A 15,399-nucleotide genomic window follows, 5' to 3' on the forward strand; every position below is an offset into this window, starting at 1 on the left:
TTGGGGTATTATTGGACAACAATGGAATCCGATTGCATCAAATACGTAAGACATTGCCACAATTGCCAAATCTTCGGGAATGTACAACATGTCCCTCCTTCATTGCTCTATACAATGACATCTCCTTAGCCATTTTCTGCTTGGGGAATTGACATAATCGGGAAGATAACCCCAGCCGGAACAGGAGGTCACTATTTTATCCTAGTGGCAATCGACTATTTCACCAAATGGGTAGAAGCGGCTTCCTACACCATTCTCACGGCTAAAAATGTGGCAAAGTTCATACAAAACAACATCATCTGTCGATACGGTTGCCCACATGAGATCATTAGTGATAATGGATCACATTTCCAAGCTGAGACTGAGCAATTGCTAGCCAAGTATAAAATTAGGCATCACCACTTTTCGCCCTATAGACCACAGACTAACGGCGCGGTAGAGGCGGTAAATAAGAATGTTGTCACGATTCTCAAGAAAATGATTGACAACTATCGAGATTGGCCAAGCAAGACACCCTTTGCTTTGTGGGGGTATCGTACATCTGTTAGGACGCCCACTGGGGCTACTCCTTTCTATTTGACCTACGGCATGGAAGCCGTACAACCAGTCGAGCTAGAGATACCATCCTTGCGTATCCTACTCGAAAGTCAAATCCCAGAAGTCGATTGGAAGAGGGATAGATATGAAGAACTCATCCTCCTGGATGAACGTAGGCTACGCGCCTTGCATAATGTCCAAACATATCAAGCACGTATCAAACGAGCTTTCAACAAAAGGGTTAGGCCAAGGAACATCAAGGAAGGAGACTTAGTACTTAAATCGGTTAGAGCTCTTCTACCTGTCGACCCACGGCGAAAATTCAAACTTAATTGGTCCAGACCATTTCTAGTCAAATCCATACTTCCAGGGGGTGCGGTTAGAATCACAGACCTAGACGGGAATGAGTTCTCTAACCCGACAAATCTTGACCAACAAAAGCGGTACTATGCCTAGAATAGGAACAAAAACGCGCCTCGCGTAACCCCACGTGTCGCTCTTGTGGCACTAAATAAACGGACCCTGGCCAAGCAGAAATAGGCTAATGTCACTATGCTCTTGCATTTTGACAAATTTGTCATCCTCATATTATCAAATAAACTAAATTTGCACCTTTAGAGTAAGCAAAAAGCTCATGCCTATTTTCTAAGTTCATTACAAGCTCTTGCTTAGAACAATTATTCTTTTACATTTACTCGAACTACGCGCAAGGGTTTGATTTCATTTTTTAAGTGAATACTGATGTGACCATAATTGGCGCATATTTAGCCCCCGAATTACCATTGTTTCCATGCTTTTTAGTGCCTATTTGGGTCATTTCTTATCTTTAGTTCTTTGTTTTGCATATTCTTTGAGATTTTGATCCCTTGGTAGGAAAGGAGTAAGAATCTTGCATTTTCATGGCAAAACGAGGCTAAATTGATTATATTCAATGACCAAGCATCAAGAAGAGACAAGACTAGAAGGCCTTTGTACATATCATAGTAGAAGAACAATGTTGAGAAAGGATCCTTGCGTCCCCAAGGAAATCCCCAAGGAATTTATGAAGAAAAGGGAAGAAAAGAAGAAGAATTGACGCTGACCAACAATCCGAACGGATTGCGGACAATCCGCCCGTCCAGCCCGTAACAATCCGAGCGTCCCTCCTTGGAATCCGCTCGGATTCCCCCCTCAACAATCCGAGCGTCCCTCTCCGAATCCGCTCGGATTGCACCGCCCAAATCCGGCCGTCCCGACCCTAATCCGCACGGATTCCTCGCACAAAGACGGATTTCATTCTTCAAGCTACGAAAAGAGAAGCCCTTCTCTCAGAAAATACCGGGTCCTCCTTGCTCAACTTAAAAAGTGTAATTACTAGTTTAGCCCTTAGTTAACCCTAATGCATCCTCCCTAATTTTCACTATAAATACCCCATTAGGCTAATTAGAGGAGCATGTTCTTCTTATCAATAATTAGTGTAGTTAATATCAATCAAATCTCTTTTCAATATTGTAATCAAGTATTAATTAAGTTTTAATCCAAGTTTTAGTTCTTTAATCTCTCTCTTGTTCTTCCTTTATTTTGAGTAATTGAAGATTATTTGGGTTATTATTGGGAGATTGACAACCTCTCAATCTAGGATTCAAGTACTTCTATTATTCTTGCTTTATTATTGGAATCATTAGTAGGTATAATCTCTTAATCCCTTTTTAATTATTGTTAATTACTTTCATTTATTCATCATGTTTCATATTGTTGGTATGATTGACAACCTTGCTAGCATGATCAACATGATAATGAGTGAGTAGTCTCTTAGCTAGGGTTTAATGGGTGATTAGGGAAACCAACATGGGGAATGATTCATGCTTAAATCAATATGCTTTCATATCTTATTTGCTTGCTTGTTTTGATCTCAACTCATGCACATGTTATATTTGATGAAATGCTAAGCCTATGAATCCTTGCATTTACTATCATCTCCTATCTTTTCAATGAGACTTGTAAGACATAACCCAACTCGAGTCTCATTAGACCATGCATGTGTTGAGTAGGAAAGATTAAGTCGACTTGTAGGTGTTGTACAATCTAATCGATTCGGCTCCGGGACCCAAACTTTCCTAGGATTGTAAGATATAACCCAACTCAATCCATCACAACAATAATTGCTTGCTTATAATTTGAGAACATGTTTGTATGATCATATCCCATGATTCCCCTATGATCCCATGACACCCTAGTGATTTCAATCAATTGTTTACACCCCTTATTTTATTCATCTTGCTTGTTTATTTTCATTGTTATTCTAGTTTAGTGACCTTCTACACCAACCCAATTTGTGACACCCCTAGACACTACTAGTTACAATAGAATTCTCATTTCAATACCCGTCCCTTGGGATCCGACCTTTACTTGCCTCTTTACTAATTGTAGAGTTGTTTGTGAAGTATAAATTGTGTTTTGTATCGACCATTGACCAACGACCACATATACTTAATTGTGAACACGAAATGGCCTCGATCAAAAATGGCGCCGTTGCCGGGGACGGTGTTTAATTGATTTAATATTTCTTTTTATTGTTATTAGTTGTGTCTTTCTTCGCCTTGAGGAAGTAAAAATCCTCAAGGTTTGTTCTAATCGTTTTCAAGTTGTTTGATATTTTGCGAGAATGGATTTCATAGACTGTTTTGTAGAGGACCATTTGAGTATCCCCTACTTCAAGGATCCCATGCAAGCATTAGAAGCCTTAGAAGCAAGTAAGGCTAAGAGCATGTATTGGGAGTTGGAGGTGGATCTCTTCGAGGCCGCTCTAGCTAACAAGGAACTCACTCATGCACAATCCGAGTTGGTGCATAATATTCTAGTAGAAGCATGTCAACCCGTAGAGGATGAGCAATCCATCCTAGAGGATATTTTGCAAACTCAAGAGCAAGAGGAACCCATCATGGGATTTGAATATGATGAGGTTGATGAAAGTGAAGTTGAGTATGCTATGAGAATGGAATGTTTAATGGAGATGGAGCAAATTCTCAATGAAACTCCAAAGGAAGAAAGTAAGGTACAAACTCCTACTTTGAAACCCCTTCCCCCAAATTTGAAATATGCTTACCTTGATGAATCAAAGACCAAACCCGTGATTGTTAATAATAGACTTGATGATGACCAATTGGGAAAATTGCTTAATGTGTTGAAACAACATGAGAAGGCTATAGGTTATAGTCTAGATGACCTTAAGGGGATAAGTCCCGACTTTTGCATGCATAGGATTCATCTAGAGGACGACCATAGACCTACCATTCAACCCCAAAGAAGATTGAACCCCCACATGCAAGAAGTTGTCAAGGGAGAGGTCATGAAATTACTTGATGCGGGAATCATATATCCCATATCGGATTCTTTGTGGGTTAGCCCCGTTCAAGTGGTACCTAAGAAAGGAGGTACCACGGTAGTGACGAATGAAAAGAATGAATTAATAACCACAAGAATGATCACCGGTTGGCGTATGTGCATTGACTACCGGAATTAAACTTCGCAACAAGAAAAGATCACTTCCCCTTACCATTCATTGACCAAATGCTTGAGAGGTTAGCCTCTAACAAATTCTTTTGTTACCTTGACGGGTATTCGGGATTCTTCCAAATCCCTATACACCCGGATGACCAACATAAGACCACCTTCACATGCCCTTATGGCACTTTTGCATATAGGAGGATGCCTTTTGGATTATGTAATGCCCCCGCTACTTTCCAAAGATGCATGATGAGTGTCTTCTCCGATTACCTAGAGACCATAATGGAAGTTTTTATGGATGATTTTAGTGTTTATGGAAAGGACTTTGACTCATGCTTGCATAATCTTTCTCTTGTATTGCAAAAATGTGAAGATGTTAGTCTTGTTTTAAATTGGGAAAAGTGTCATTTCATGGTCAATGAAGGAATTGTTTTGGGTCACTTGATTTCGGAAAAGGGCATCGAGGTGGATAAAGCTAAAGTTGAGGTGATAGAGAAACTCCCACCTCCCGTGAATGTTAGAGGGGTGAGAAGTTTTCTCGGTCACGCGGGTTTTTATCGTCGTTTCATAAAAGATTTTTCGAAAATAGCAAAACCCCTCACTCAACTTTTGCTTAAAGATGCCCAATTCCAATTTACTGACGAGTGTGTTGAAGCTTTCAATAGAATCAAAGAAGCATTAATCTCGGCACCAATCATTCAACCCCCAAATTGGGAGTTACCTTTCGAGATTATGTGTGACGCTAGTAACTACGCCGTTGGAGCGGTTCTTGGCCAACGGGTAGGGAGAGCTCTTCATGCCATCTATTACATAAGCAAAACCCTCGACCCTTCTCAAGTGAACTATGATACAACCGAAAAGGAGCTTCTTGCCATTGTTTATGCTTTGGATAAATTCCGTTCCTACTTGCTTGGATCCAAGGTGATTGTATTTTCGGATCACCGTGCTCTTCGACATCTCTTGATAAAGAAGGAGGCAAAACCAAGATTGTTGAGATGGATTTTGCTTCTTCAAGAATTTGATTTGGAAATAAGAGACAAGAAAGGAGCCGAGAATGTAGTGGCGGATCACTTGTCAAGAATCCGGTTTCATGATGAAAATGGAGAAACCCCGATCAATGACTCATTTCCCGACGATATTTTGATGGCTATTCAAACTCAACTTGAAAGGCACATCACCCCATGGTTTGCCGATTATGCTAACTATATTGTTGGAAAAGTGCTCCCTCCTAACTTGAACCACAACCAAAGGAAGAGATTCCTATTCGAAGTGAAGAGGTACTTTTGGGATGACCCAAACCTCTACAAGGAGTGTAGTGATGGGCTCTACTGGAGATGCATCCCTCAATGGGAAATCCAAGGAATCTTGGAAGGATGTCATTCATCACCCTACGGTGGGCACCATGGAGCAAGAAGAACCGTTGCAAAAATTCTCCAATCGGGCTTCTATTGGCCCACAATGTTTCAAGATACAAGAGAATTCATCATTCATTGTGATGCTTGTCAAAGAACGGGCAATATATCTTGGAGAAACGAAATGCCACAAAGGGGCATTCTAGAGGTGGAGATTTTCGATGTTTCGGGAATCGACTACCAAGGACCCCTTGTGACATCCAATGGGAACAAGTACATCCTTGTGGCCGTAGATTATGTTTCAAAGTGGGTGGAGGCAATTGCCACCCCAAATGATGATGCAAAAACAGTCACCAAGCTTTTCAAGAAGATCATTTTCCCACGATTTGGAGTTCCTAGAGCTATCATTAGTGATGGAGGAACACATTTCCATGAGAAAAAACTTGCATCCCTTTTGACCAAATATGGTGTCCAACATCGAACCGGCTTGGGATATCATCCTCAAACAAGCGGTCAAGTGGAAATTTCAAATAGAGAGATCAAACAAATCCTTGAAAAAGTTGTGAACAAGACTCGGAAAGATTGGAGCACAAATCTTGATGATGCTCTTTGGGCTTATAGGACGGCCTACAAGACTCCCATAGGAGCCTCCCCCTACAAGCTTGTATATGGAAAAGCATGTCATTTGCCAATAGAATTGGAGTATAAAGCTTATTGGGCAATCCGAGCACTCAATCTTGATCTCAAATTGAGCGGTCAAAGGAGGATGATCCAAATCCAAGAGTTGGAGGAATTCCGACTACAATCTTATGAGAATACAAAGATTTATAAAGAAAGAACAAAATTGCTTCATGATAAGAGAATTCGACAAAAGGCCTTGCACAAGGGAGACAAAGTCCTTCTATTCAACTCCCGCTACCGACTCTTTCCGGGAAAATTGAACTCTAGATGGATGGGTCCCTATGTGATAACCGAAGTTGGAAAATATGGAGATTTCGAACTCAAGGCGGAAGATGGAAGCAAGTTCAAGGTAAATGGTCAAAGGTTGAAGCCATACTATGAAGGAGCATTTGTTGGAGAAGTCGAGGCTACCTACCTCGGGCCTCCTCCCCTTGAAAGGACCATCTAAGGGAGAGTTTGGTGGAGTCCTCCCTAAACCACCATTTGTAAATATACTAACCCTCTAACTTGTATTTATTATTTAATTGCTTTTATTTTAATAAATGTCATAAACTCTTTTCATGAGCGTAAGTGAGGGAGGGTTACTAACAAGTTTTTGAATGAAGGAAGGAGCAAATTCCTAAGTGTGGGGATGCATTGAAAGAAAGAAGAAAAAGTCAAAGCTCGCAGCCAGAATCCGAGCGGATTCCCTGGAATCCGGCCGTCTTGGCCGAATCCGGACGTCTAGGAGAGAAACCGCACGCCCACCGTGTCGAAAAATTGAAGGTTTCTGGGCTGTTTGAAAATCCGAGCGTCCTATGGAAGAAGACGCCCGTCTGGTTGAATCCGGCCGGATTTGTGGAAAGACGCTCGTCTCTCCGCCTGTGCATTTCACGAAAAATATCTGTCGAAGAATCCGCCCGTCTTCTCAATACGACGCCCGTCCAAACCTTGAAGAATCCGAGTGTCTCTCGCTCGGGACGCCCATCTTGTGGCGACAAAAATTTTGGAATTTCACTCTGTGGCAGAATCCGGGCGTATTGCCCAGAATCCGCCCGTCTCGCGAAGGAGGAATCCGAGCGTCTTCCTTCCGAATCCGCTCGTCTCCTCCCACTATTTCTCGACCCGACTTTTTCCAATTAAAATACACCACACCACCCATATAATGCCACATCACTATTCCTTCCACTTACCCTATAAAACCCACCTCCTTATGACTCCCATACATATCCAAATCACTCTCTTTGCCCTTAAAATTAAAAATCCCCAATTTTCTAGGGTTTCCAATTCTCAATCAACAAGGAACATCCTTAGCAAATATTCAAATCAAAAGAACCCAACAAAAGAAGCAAGAATGGCACCAAGGAGATCCTCCTTTAGAAGTGAAAGAAGACCAAGGATGGTGGGAAGTTCCTCTACCTCACATCTCAACACCATTAGAAGGGAACATGTAGAGATTGTAGATCTCACAAGGCTCGATGATTTCTCGAATGTGGAATTCCTTGATGATGTGCAGCGATTGGTCTTCCACCGATTCTTAAGTAAGAATATTCTTCCCACTAAATTTCTTTGTCATGATACCTTAAGAAAGCTTGGAATTTTTCACCAAGTAGAAGCACTCTTTGAGGTTTTTGGTCTTTCGACTCTCTTTCGCATGTATGAACCAACCTATCGTTCCCTTGTGCTAGAATTCTTAAGCTTTTTGAAGATCACAACCGTAAACAAAGTGATATGCATAGAGTTTTGGTTAGAAAATGTTTCTAGGATGATGACCCTTGTCGAGTTTGCCAATGTGTTCGGACTTGATGTTTCGCCTACCCGAACATCAGAGCCCAAAAAGTATAATGTTTCACCATTGTGGAGGGCCATGACGGGCCGGGATTTCATTCTTACCAAAGAGTGTCTTGCTTTTCACATCCAAAACCCGATCTTGAGGCTTACATATAGATTTCTTTCGGGTACTCTTTTCGCCCGCCGTGATCCGGCCATTGTCAACCAATTGGACCTTGTATTTATGGAATCATACCTCAACATTCAAGGGAGAGATAGGTATCACTTCAATACACCTCTAGTTTTGCTAGAGAAGTGGGCAAGGTTTAGAAATGGGGATGATGATGGAATGAAGCACATAGTGAATGGTGGACTCATAACTAGACTTGCAAAGCACTTCAACCCAAGGTTCAATGAGAACAATGAGTACACTCCACTTACGGGGGGAACAAGAATTAATGAAGATCTACTTGTCGTCCAACACCATTGGATAACCCTTGAGGGGGTTGATAAGAGGATAAAATGGTTAACAAAAGGGAGCGATCCACTCTATCTCCCAATGCATGATCTACCACGGGTCTCCCCAAGAAGAGGAAGCTTGTCCCCAATGCCCTCCTACCTCATCCCAAGTCAAACAAGGCAAACTCCACCTCCACAAAATCCACCACCATAACAAGAACAACAAACTCAAAATGAGAAGATAAAAGTGCCTCCTTACCCCTTTCCCTACCAACCATATAACCACCCAAATCCCTTCATCCTCCCCCGTGACGACTTTGTCACGGGAATTTTGCAAGATTTACACTACCGTCAATATGAGACCTCCGTGGACACTTACTATGCTCTTTACCCCCAATACTATGAGATGGCTCAAAAAGGACGGATTAGTGAGGAAGGAGCTTTCCCCTCATGGGCTCAAATGGAATTGCTCTTTCCTAACTCGGAGAAGGCTAATGAAGGGGCGAACGGTCGCAAAGGGGAAGAGAGTGGGGATTCTTGTGGAGGTGATACGGTGAAGCTTGAGAGTGAAGATGAATTCATGGATCCAAGTTTAAGTGATGCTTCAAAGGATATTTGGGATACCGATATTGAAGGAGATGATGCCGATATCTAGGAGACTACTTCATAGCTAGGTGGAGCGGGCAAGAGGCACCCACCTTAGTTCAAGTGAAGTTTTATCATCTCTCCTCTTTATCTTTATTTTTCATGAAAAGAACTTTGTATCTTGTTTCTTTGTATTTTATTTCATTTTGATCATTGTTGGTTTAGTCCTAGCAACATCAAAGGACTCACACCTCGGTACCATTGAGGTGTTCTTTTTGTTCCCATTTGTAAAATCCAAAATGACAATCTAGTTTCATGCATAGCATAGTGTGTGCATGAACTATACCCATCCTTGGACATTAGCAATAGTGTCTCATTTGGTTTGGGGAAGTTGATGCATACACAACGGGAGGTAATCTAAATTATCCTCTCCGTCATAACAAAAACCATGCATCATGTAGTGTAGCTTAGTGTAGAATTACATTTAGTATAGAAATCATGCATCATCTTTGCATAATTTCCATCATTTTGGCCATTGAGGACAATGCCCATATTAGTGTGGGGATGGGAATTCTAACACTTAACTTTTATTCAAAAACCATAAAAATTGAAAAATTTCAAAAAACCATAAAAATTGAAAAACCAAAAACAAGTTCATTTCCTTTGTATATATTGTCTTGTATATATTGTGTTTGTTTTATCCTTGTTCACTTTGATTGACTACGCCACATCCGAGACATGAGGATATTGAAGACCGCATGGTATGATCTTTCCAATCTCCTTTTTCCTCTTTATGTTAATGACTATGTGGCTTTATTTTGATTGATGCGGTAAAAACAATGTGAACTTAGGACTTGCATTTAGTTTATATGGCATATTAGTTGGTAGAATCATTTGCATTAGGATGTTTATATGTTAGTTGCATCATGGCATGTAGTTGCATGTTAGAAAAATTTTGTGAAACCGTCTACTTGGGAAGCTTGACAAGTGTATATAGGCCCTAGTAGATGCTTTTTATTCTTAAGACTTTGCTTGTTAGAATACTTGTAAAACACCCTAGGATGTGTCATGCTAGTATCCTTTGACCCATGGTTTAAGGCCTAGTCAAGAGTACCTTGTGGTGTGATAACTCCTTGGCTACCGTTTATTCCAAGGTGACCCTTGAAACCATGCATACCTCTATTATTCATCCATGTTCTACCATACATTTTTGTCAACAAAAGGGAATGGGCACAAAAAGAAATCAATTTGAGTTCAATGAAATGAAAAGTGAAAGAAAGTTTGCAAAAATGCATCAAATGAAAAGAGGAGCAAAAATAGACTCCTAAGCTTCAAATACAAGGCACCCTCGTTACTAATTGGGGTGACTTTGAAAATGTTCAAAAAGAAATGCAAAAAGTTGTCAAGTGTTGAAATGCCAAAAATCAAAAAGAAATGGCAAAAAGAAAGTGTTCTCAAATGTCAAATGCCACATGAAATTGGGAGGAAAAACAAAAACAAAAGCAAACTCCCAAAAGTGAAACTCAAATATCTATCGATCCCTTTATCCATCATATCCATTTTTGTGCATGGTAGAGAGGGGACGACCCTTCTTCTTGTCTAGGCAAGAGGGGGAATTCCGCGATCCTCCAGTGTTTCTAACACCATAGGGAGTCTACTCTTGACAAAAGCATTTAACGATTGAGGACAAAGGTACCCTAGCTTGACACATTTTGGAGGTGATTTATTAGTATCCTTCTAGGCTTAGTAGTTTGAACAAATTGCATCTATGAAGGATTGTGTACCCTTGAAATGCTTTCCTTGTAGATAATTTCCGCCACTTAGATGAGGAAAGTGGCTATTCTTTTTGTAGATGCATCCATTATGTGATTTTTATGTGCTTAATGTTTGGATGTGTCGCCATTTTGGCAAGACCCACCTTGCCTTGCAAGAAGGCATCCTACCTCATGGTTGTCTTGTTGTGAGTTGAAGGGGCGGAGTGAGACCCGCTAATTGTCTCATATCGGCTATTATTATTAGGATAGGTTAGTTTTGGTCCTAGTCTTTGTCACCTCTTTACTCGGGACGAGCAAAGGTTCGGTTTGGGGATATTTGATGTGACCATAATTGGCGCATATTTAGCCCCCGAATTACCATTGTTTCCATGCTTTTTAGTGCCTATTTGGGTCATTTCTTATCTTTAGTTCTTTGTTTTGCATATTCTTTGAGATTTTGATCCCTTGGTAGGAAAGGAGTAAGAATCTTGCATTTTCATGGCAAAACGAGGCTAAATTGATTATATTCAATGACCAAGCATCAAGAAGAGACAAGACTAGAAGGCTTTTGTACATATCATAGTAGAAGAACAATGTTGAGAAAGGATCCTTGCGTCCCCAAGGAAATCCCCAAGGAATTTATGAAGAAAAGGGAAGAAAAGAAGAAGAATTGACGCTGACCAACAATCCGAACGGATTGCGGACAATCCGCCCGTCCAGCCCAGTAACAATCCGAGCGTCCCTCCTTGGAATCCGCTCGGATTCCCCTACAACAATCCGAGCGTCCCTCTCCTGAATCCGCTCGGATTGCACCGCCCAAATCCGGCCGTCCCGACCCTAATCCGCACGGATTTCGCTTGACAAAGACGGATTTCATTCTTCAAGCTACGAAAAGAGAAGCCCTTCTCTCGAAAAATACCGGGTCCTCCTTGCTCAACTTAAAAAGTGTAATTACTAGTTTAGCCCTTAGTTAACCCTAATGCATCCTCCCTAATTTTCACTATAAATACCCCATTAGGCTAATTAGAGGAGCATGTTCTTCTTATCAATAATTAGTGTAGTTAATATCAATCAAATCTCTTTTCAATATTGTAATCAAGTATTAATTAAGTTTTAATCCAAGTTTTAGTTCTTTAATCTCTCTCTTGTTCTTCCTTTATTTTGGGTAATTGAAGATTATTTGGGTTATTATTGGGAGATTGACAACCTCTCAATCTAGGATTCAAGTACTTCTATTATTCTTGCTTTATTATTGGAATCATTAGTAGGTATAATCTCTTAATCCCTTTTTAATTATTGTTAATTACTTTCATTTATTCATCATGTTTCATATTGTTGGTATGATTGACAACCTTGCTAGCATGATCAACATGATAATGAGTGAGTAGTCTCTTAGCTAGGGTTTAATGGGTGATTAGGGAAACCAACATGGGGAATGATTCATGCTTAAATCAATATGCTTTCATATCTTATTTGCTTGCTTGTTTTGATCTCAACTCATGCACATGTTATATTTGATGAAATGCTAAGCCTATGAATCCTTGCATTTACTATCATCTCCTATCTTTTCAATGAGACTTGTAAGACATAACCCAACTCGAGTCTCATTAGACCATGCATGTGTTGAGTAGGAAAGATTAAGTCGACTTGTAGGTGTTGTACAATCTAATCGATTCGGCTCCGGGACCCAAACTTTCCTAGGATTGTAAGATATAACCCAAATCAATCCATCACAACAATAATTGCTTGCTTATAATTTGAGAACATGTTTGTATGATCATATCCCATGATTCCCCTATGATCCCATGACACCCTAGTGCTTTCAATCAATTGTTTACACCCCTTATTTTATTCATCTTGCTTGTTTATTTTCATTGTTATTCTAGTTTAGTGACCTTCTACACCAACCCAATTTGTGACACCCCTAGACACTACTAGTTACAATAGAATTCTCATTTCAATACCCGTCCCTTGGGATCCGACCTTTACTTGCCTCTTTACTAATTGTAGAGTTGTTTGTGAAGTATAAATTGTGTTTTGTATTGACCATTGACCAACGACCACATATACTTAATTGTGAACACGAAATGGCCTAGATCAAATACGTAGGCAATCCTTCACAGGATACAACCCATTATATTTAAAATGTAAATAGAAGGACATTTGCATCGCATTTGGAATTCGACAAGAATAATAAATAGAAAATCACAACGGTTTCATAACCATTTAACCTTTTTTATTTCATTCTTTTTTTAATAATAGTACGCTACATAATAAAAATTGAATAGGCTAGGATTCTAAAAACCCCACCTTTTTTATTACAACAATAAATAATAATAATAACAAATAATAAATAAAGACTCGGGCTATTCCTCCATCTTCCCTTTGCCCTTGTCATTCTTGTCATATTTCTTGTCACGACCTCGAGCCGGACGCTCTTGCGCCACTTCAGAACTAATCACCAAAGGTCTTTCTCGAGGCCTAGACTTTCCATTCTTGCCAATCACCATCTCTACGACAGGAGAGGTCTTCGGTTTCTTCGAAGGATGAACGACTCAAAACCCGGCTTCTTCCTCTCCCTCAGTCAAATGCTTCTCTTTTTCTTTCTCTATCTCGCGCACCTTATAGTCAACGGGTTCGCGCTTCCTCAATCTCTCGCGCTCTTCCGGAGTAGTAGCTTTCCTTCATCGCATATAAGAATCCGAAACCCACAAGGCATTTGCAGAAGAGTTCAAGAACCACACATTTCTTTGAGCCCATTTAATGGCCCACTCCCTTCGGCTCTCTGTAGTAAGCGCCACAAAGAATGCTGGACGGTGTCAAGCTTCGGGATTGTCTGTTTTAGTCCCACCTGTCTCATCAGCCTCTCCGGGAAGATGCACACCATAAACTCCAAACCAGGAATGCGCACGGACCGAGTAGGATCCAAAGCAGACACTCCAGTAACAGATTTGAGGTGCCACCACGGCACAATCCACCTAATCAGGGGACCATCATCGCTCTTCAGTTTGTTCTCCCAATAATTGCATACTCGGGTGAAATCCACTATGTAAAGCCTAGTCCTCATTGCAATGGAACGAGCATGATAGGAAGGAACATGAACTGGGGGCTCGATCAATCGGAGTCGTTCCATAAGCCAAACCTACCAAAAGCGGGTATTAGACATCAAAAACAAAAAAAACAAAAAAAAAAAGAAGACAAAAAAAAAAAAAGAAAAAAAACCGAAAAAAAGAAGACAAAAAAAAAAAGAAAAACGATAAAAAAAAAAAGAAAAGAAAGAAATGTCTTTTACCTGCAGAATGACGGGACTTCCCAAATACGGTAGGTCACGATTGGGTTTCCTATTATCCAAGCCCAACAGGATCTCTCCTAAGCATAAACAAGCTGGGCTCCTGCGCAGCTCCATTTGCTCGACAAGGCCCAGAAGACGGGGATCACCTCTCAAGTCTTCATCAACATGCCCGTGGAAGACATACACATGCAACAAGCAAAAACCAAATGCCCTCCGCCTAGCACCATAAGAAACGGTGGGGTCGGCCCTGATGATGAATTAATCTATGAAGTCCAACATTCGCACTCCCTTCGAGGTCACTAGACGGTCCACCTCGAGTCTAGTCAACCCAAGCAAGTCTCTAAATTTGCTCTTGTACCCTTGCGAAGTAGAAGGAATGGCAGGCAAGTGTTCAGGGTCCCACCCACCAATAGCGGCAATTTCTTCAGGAAATAAGCAAATATCGCCTCCAGGGAACGCAAAAACATGGTAATTCAGATCCCAATAGTCAAGACAAGCATCCAAGAACGGTTTAACAACCTTGATGAGTTCTAAACTCAACAATGATCCAAGATTATAGGCGCCCATATCATATTTCTCCATGTTCGAAAATTCGTTGGTCCATTCCTTCAAGCGAATCTCCAAAGTATTCATGATGAAGAGTTTATTTTGAGAATTTTATGTAGTAAGACGAAGAAGAGACGGAAGAATTGTGAATAAAAGCTCCATCGACGTTTCTATTTATACTAATTTCTGTTTCCAAAAATCTGCCATAACAGAACTACCTGGGAACAGGCGCAGCACATGCTGCGCCTCTTCAAAGGGACGCAGCTCATGCTGCGCCTCTTCCTCAGCTTAACTTCCGTGATTTTCCGCGTTGGATCTTTCCTAATTCCATGACAAATAATTTCCTATTTCTACGGGTTATTATTTTGATAAATACGCGAAAATTACCATGTTTCAGGTTTCCTAATTCCGCGGGCACGCATTTCGAGGCGACATCGACATTTTCGCCATTTTACCACACTTGCACATTTTCATTTTAGGAAATAATTTTCATTTTCATTTTAGGAAATAATTTTCATAATTCATTTTAGGAAATAATTCTCATTTCGATTTACATTTATTTCATTTTTTTTTTTTAAATCATCTCACTTCTAACTTATAGATTTCTGTTTTTTCCTTTTTTAGAGGGTAACCCTCCCTACCGTCCGGTCATTTCCGGCAAAATTTTTGCAAATTTTTGCAGTCTTTCGTTTTGCGCTAATTAAGGCCATATGTATATACAAATGTATGTTTTGCGTGATTTCTATGTAAATTTCGGCGGCATGACGGCGTAAACCGTCATCTACCAAACCTGTTCATGGCTAACCTACAGGCACAAGCAACGCAACCCAGCAGCAAAGGCACTCAGGCCATCGTATATACAACCAAAACGGGAAATGTACAACAAACTGGGGGCTCGAGCCCCAAACAAAGTCCAACATGTTCAAAATGAAGGTCCAAGTGTACAAATGTGCAAAAT

This window comes from Silene latifolia, chromosome X (assembly GCF_048544455.1).
Source record: "Silene latifolia isolate original U9 population chromosome X, ASM4854445v1, whole genome shotgun sequence".
NCBI classification, from domain to species: domain Eukaryota; kingdom Viridiplantae; phylum Streptophyta; class Magnoliopsida; order Caryophyllales; family Caryophyllaceae; genus Silene; species Silene latifolia.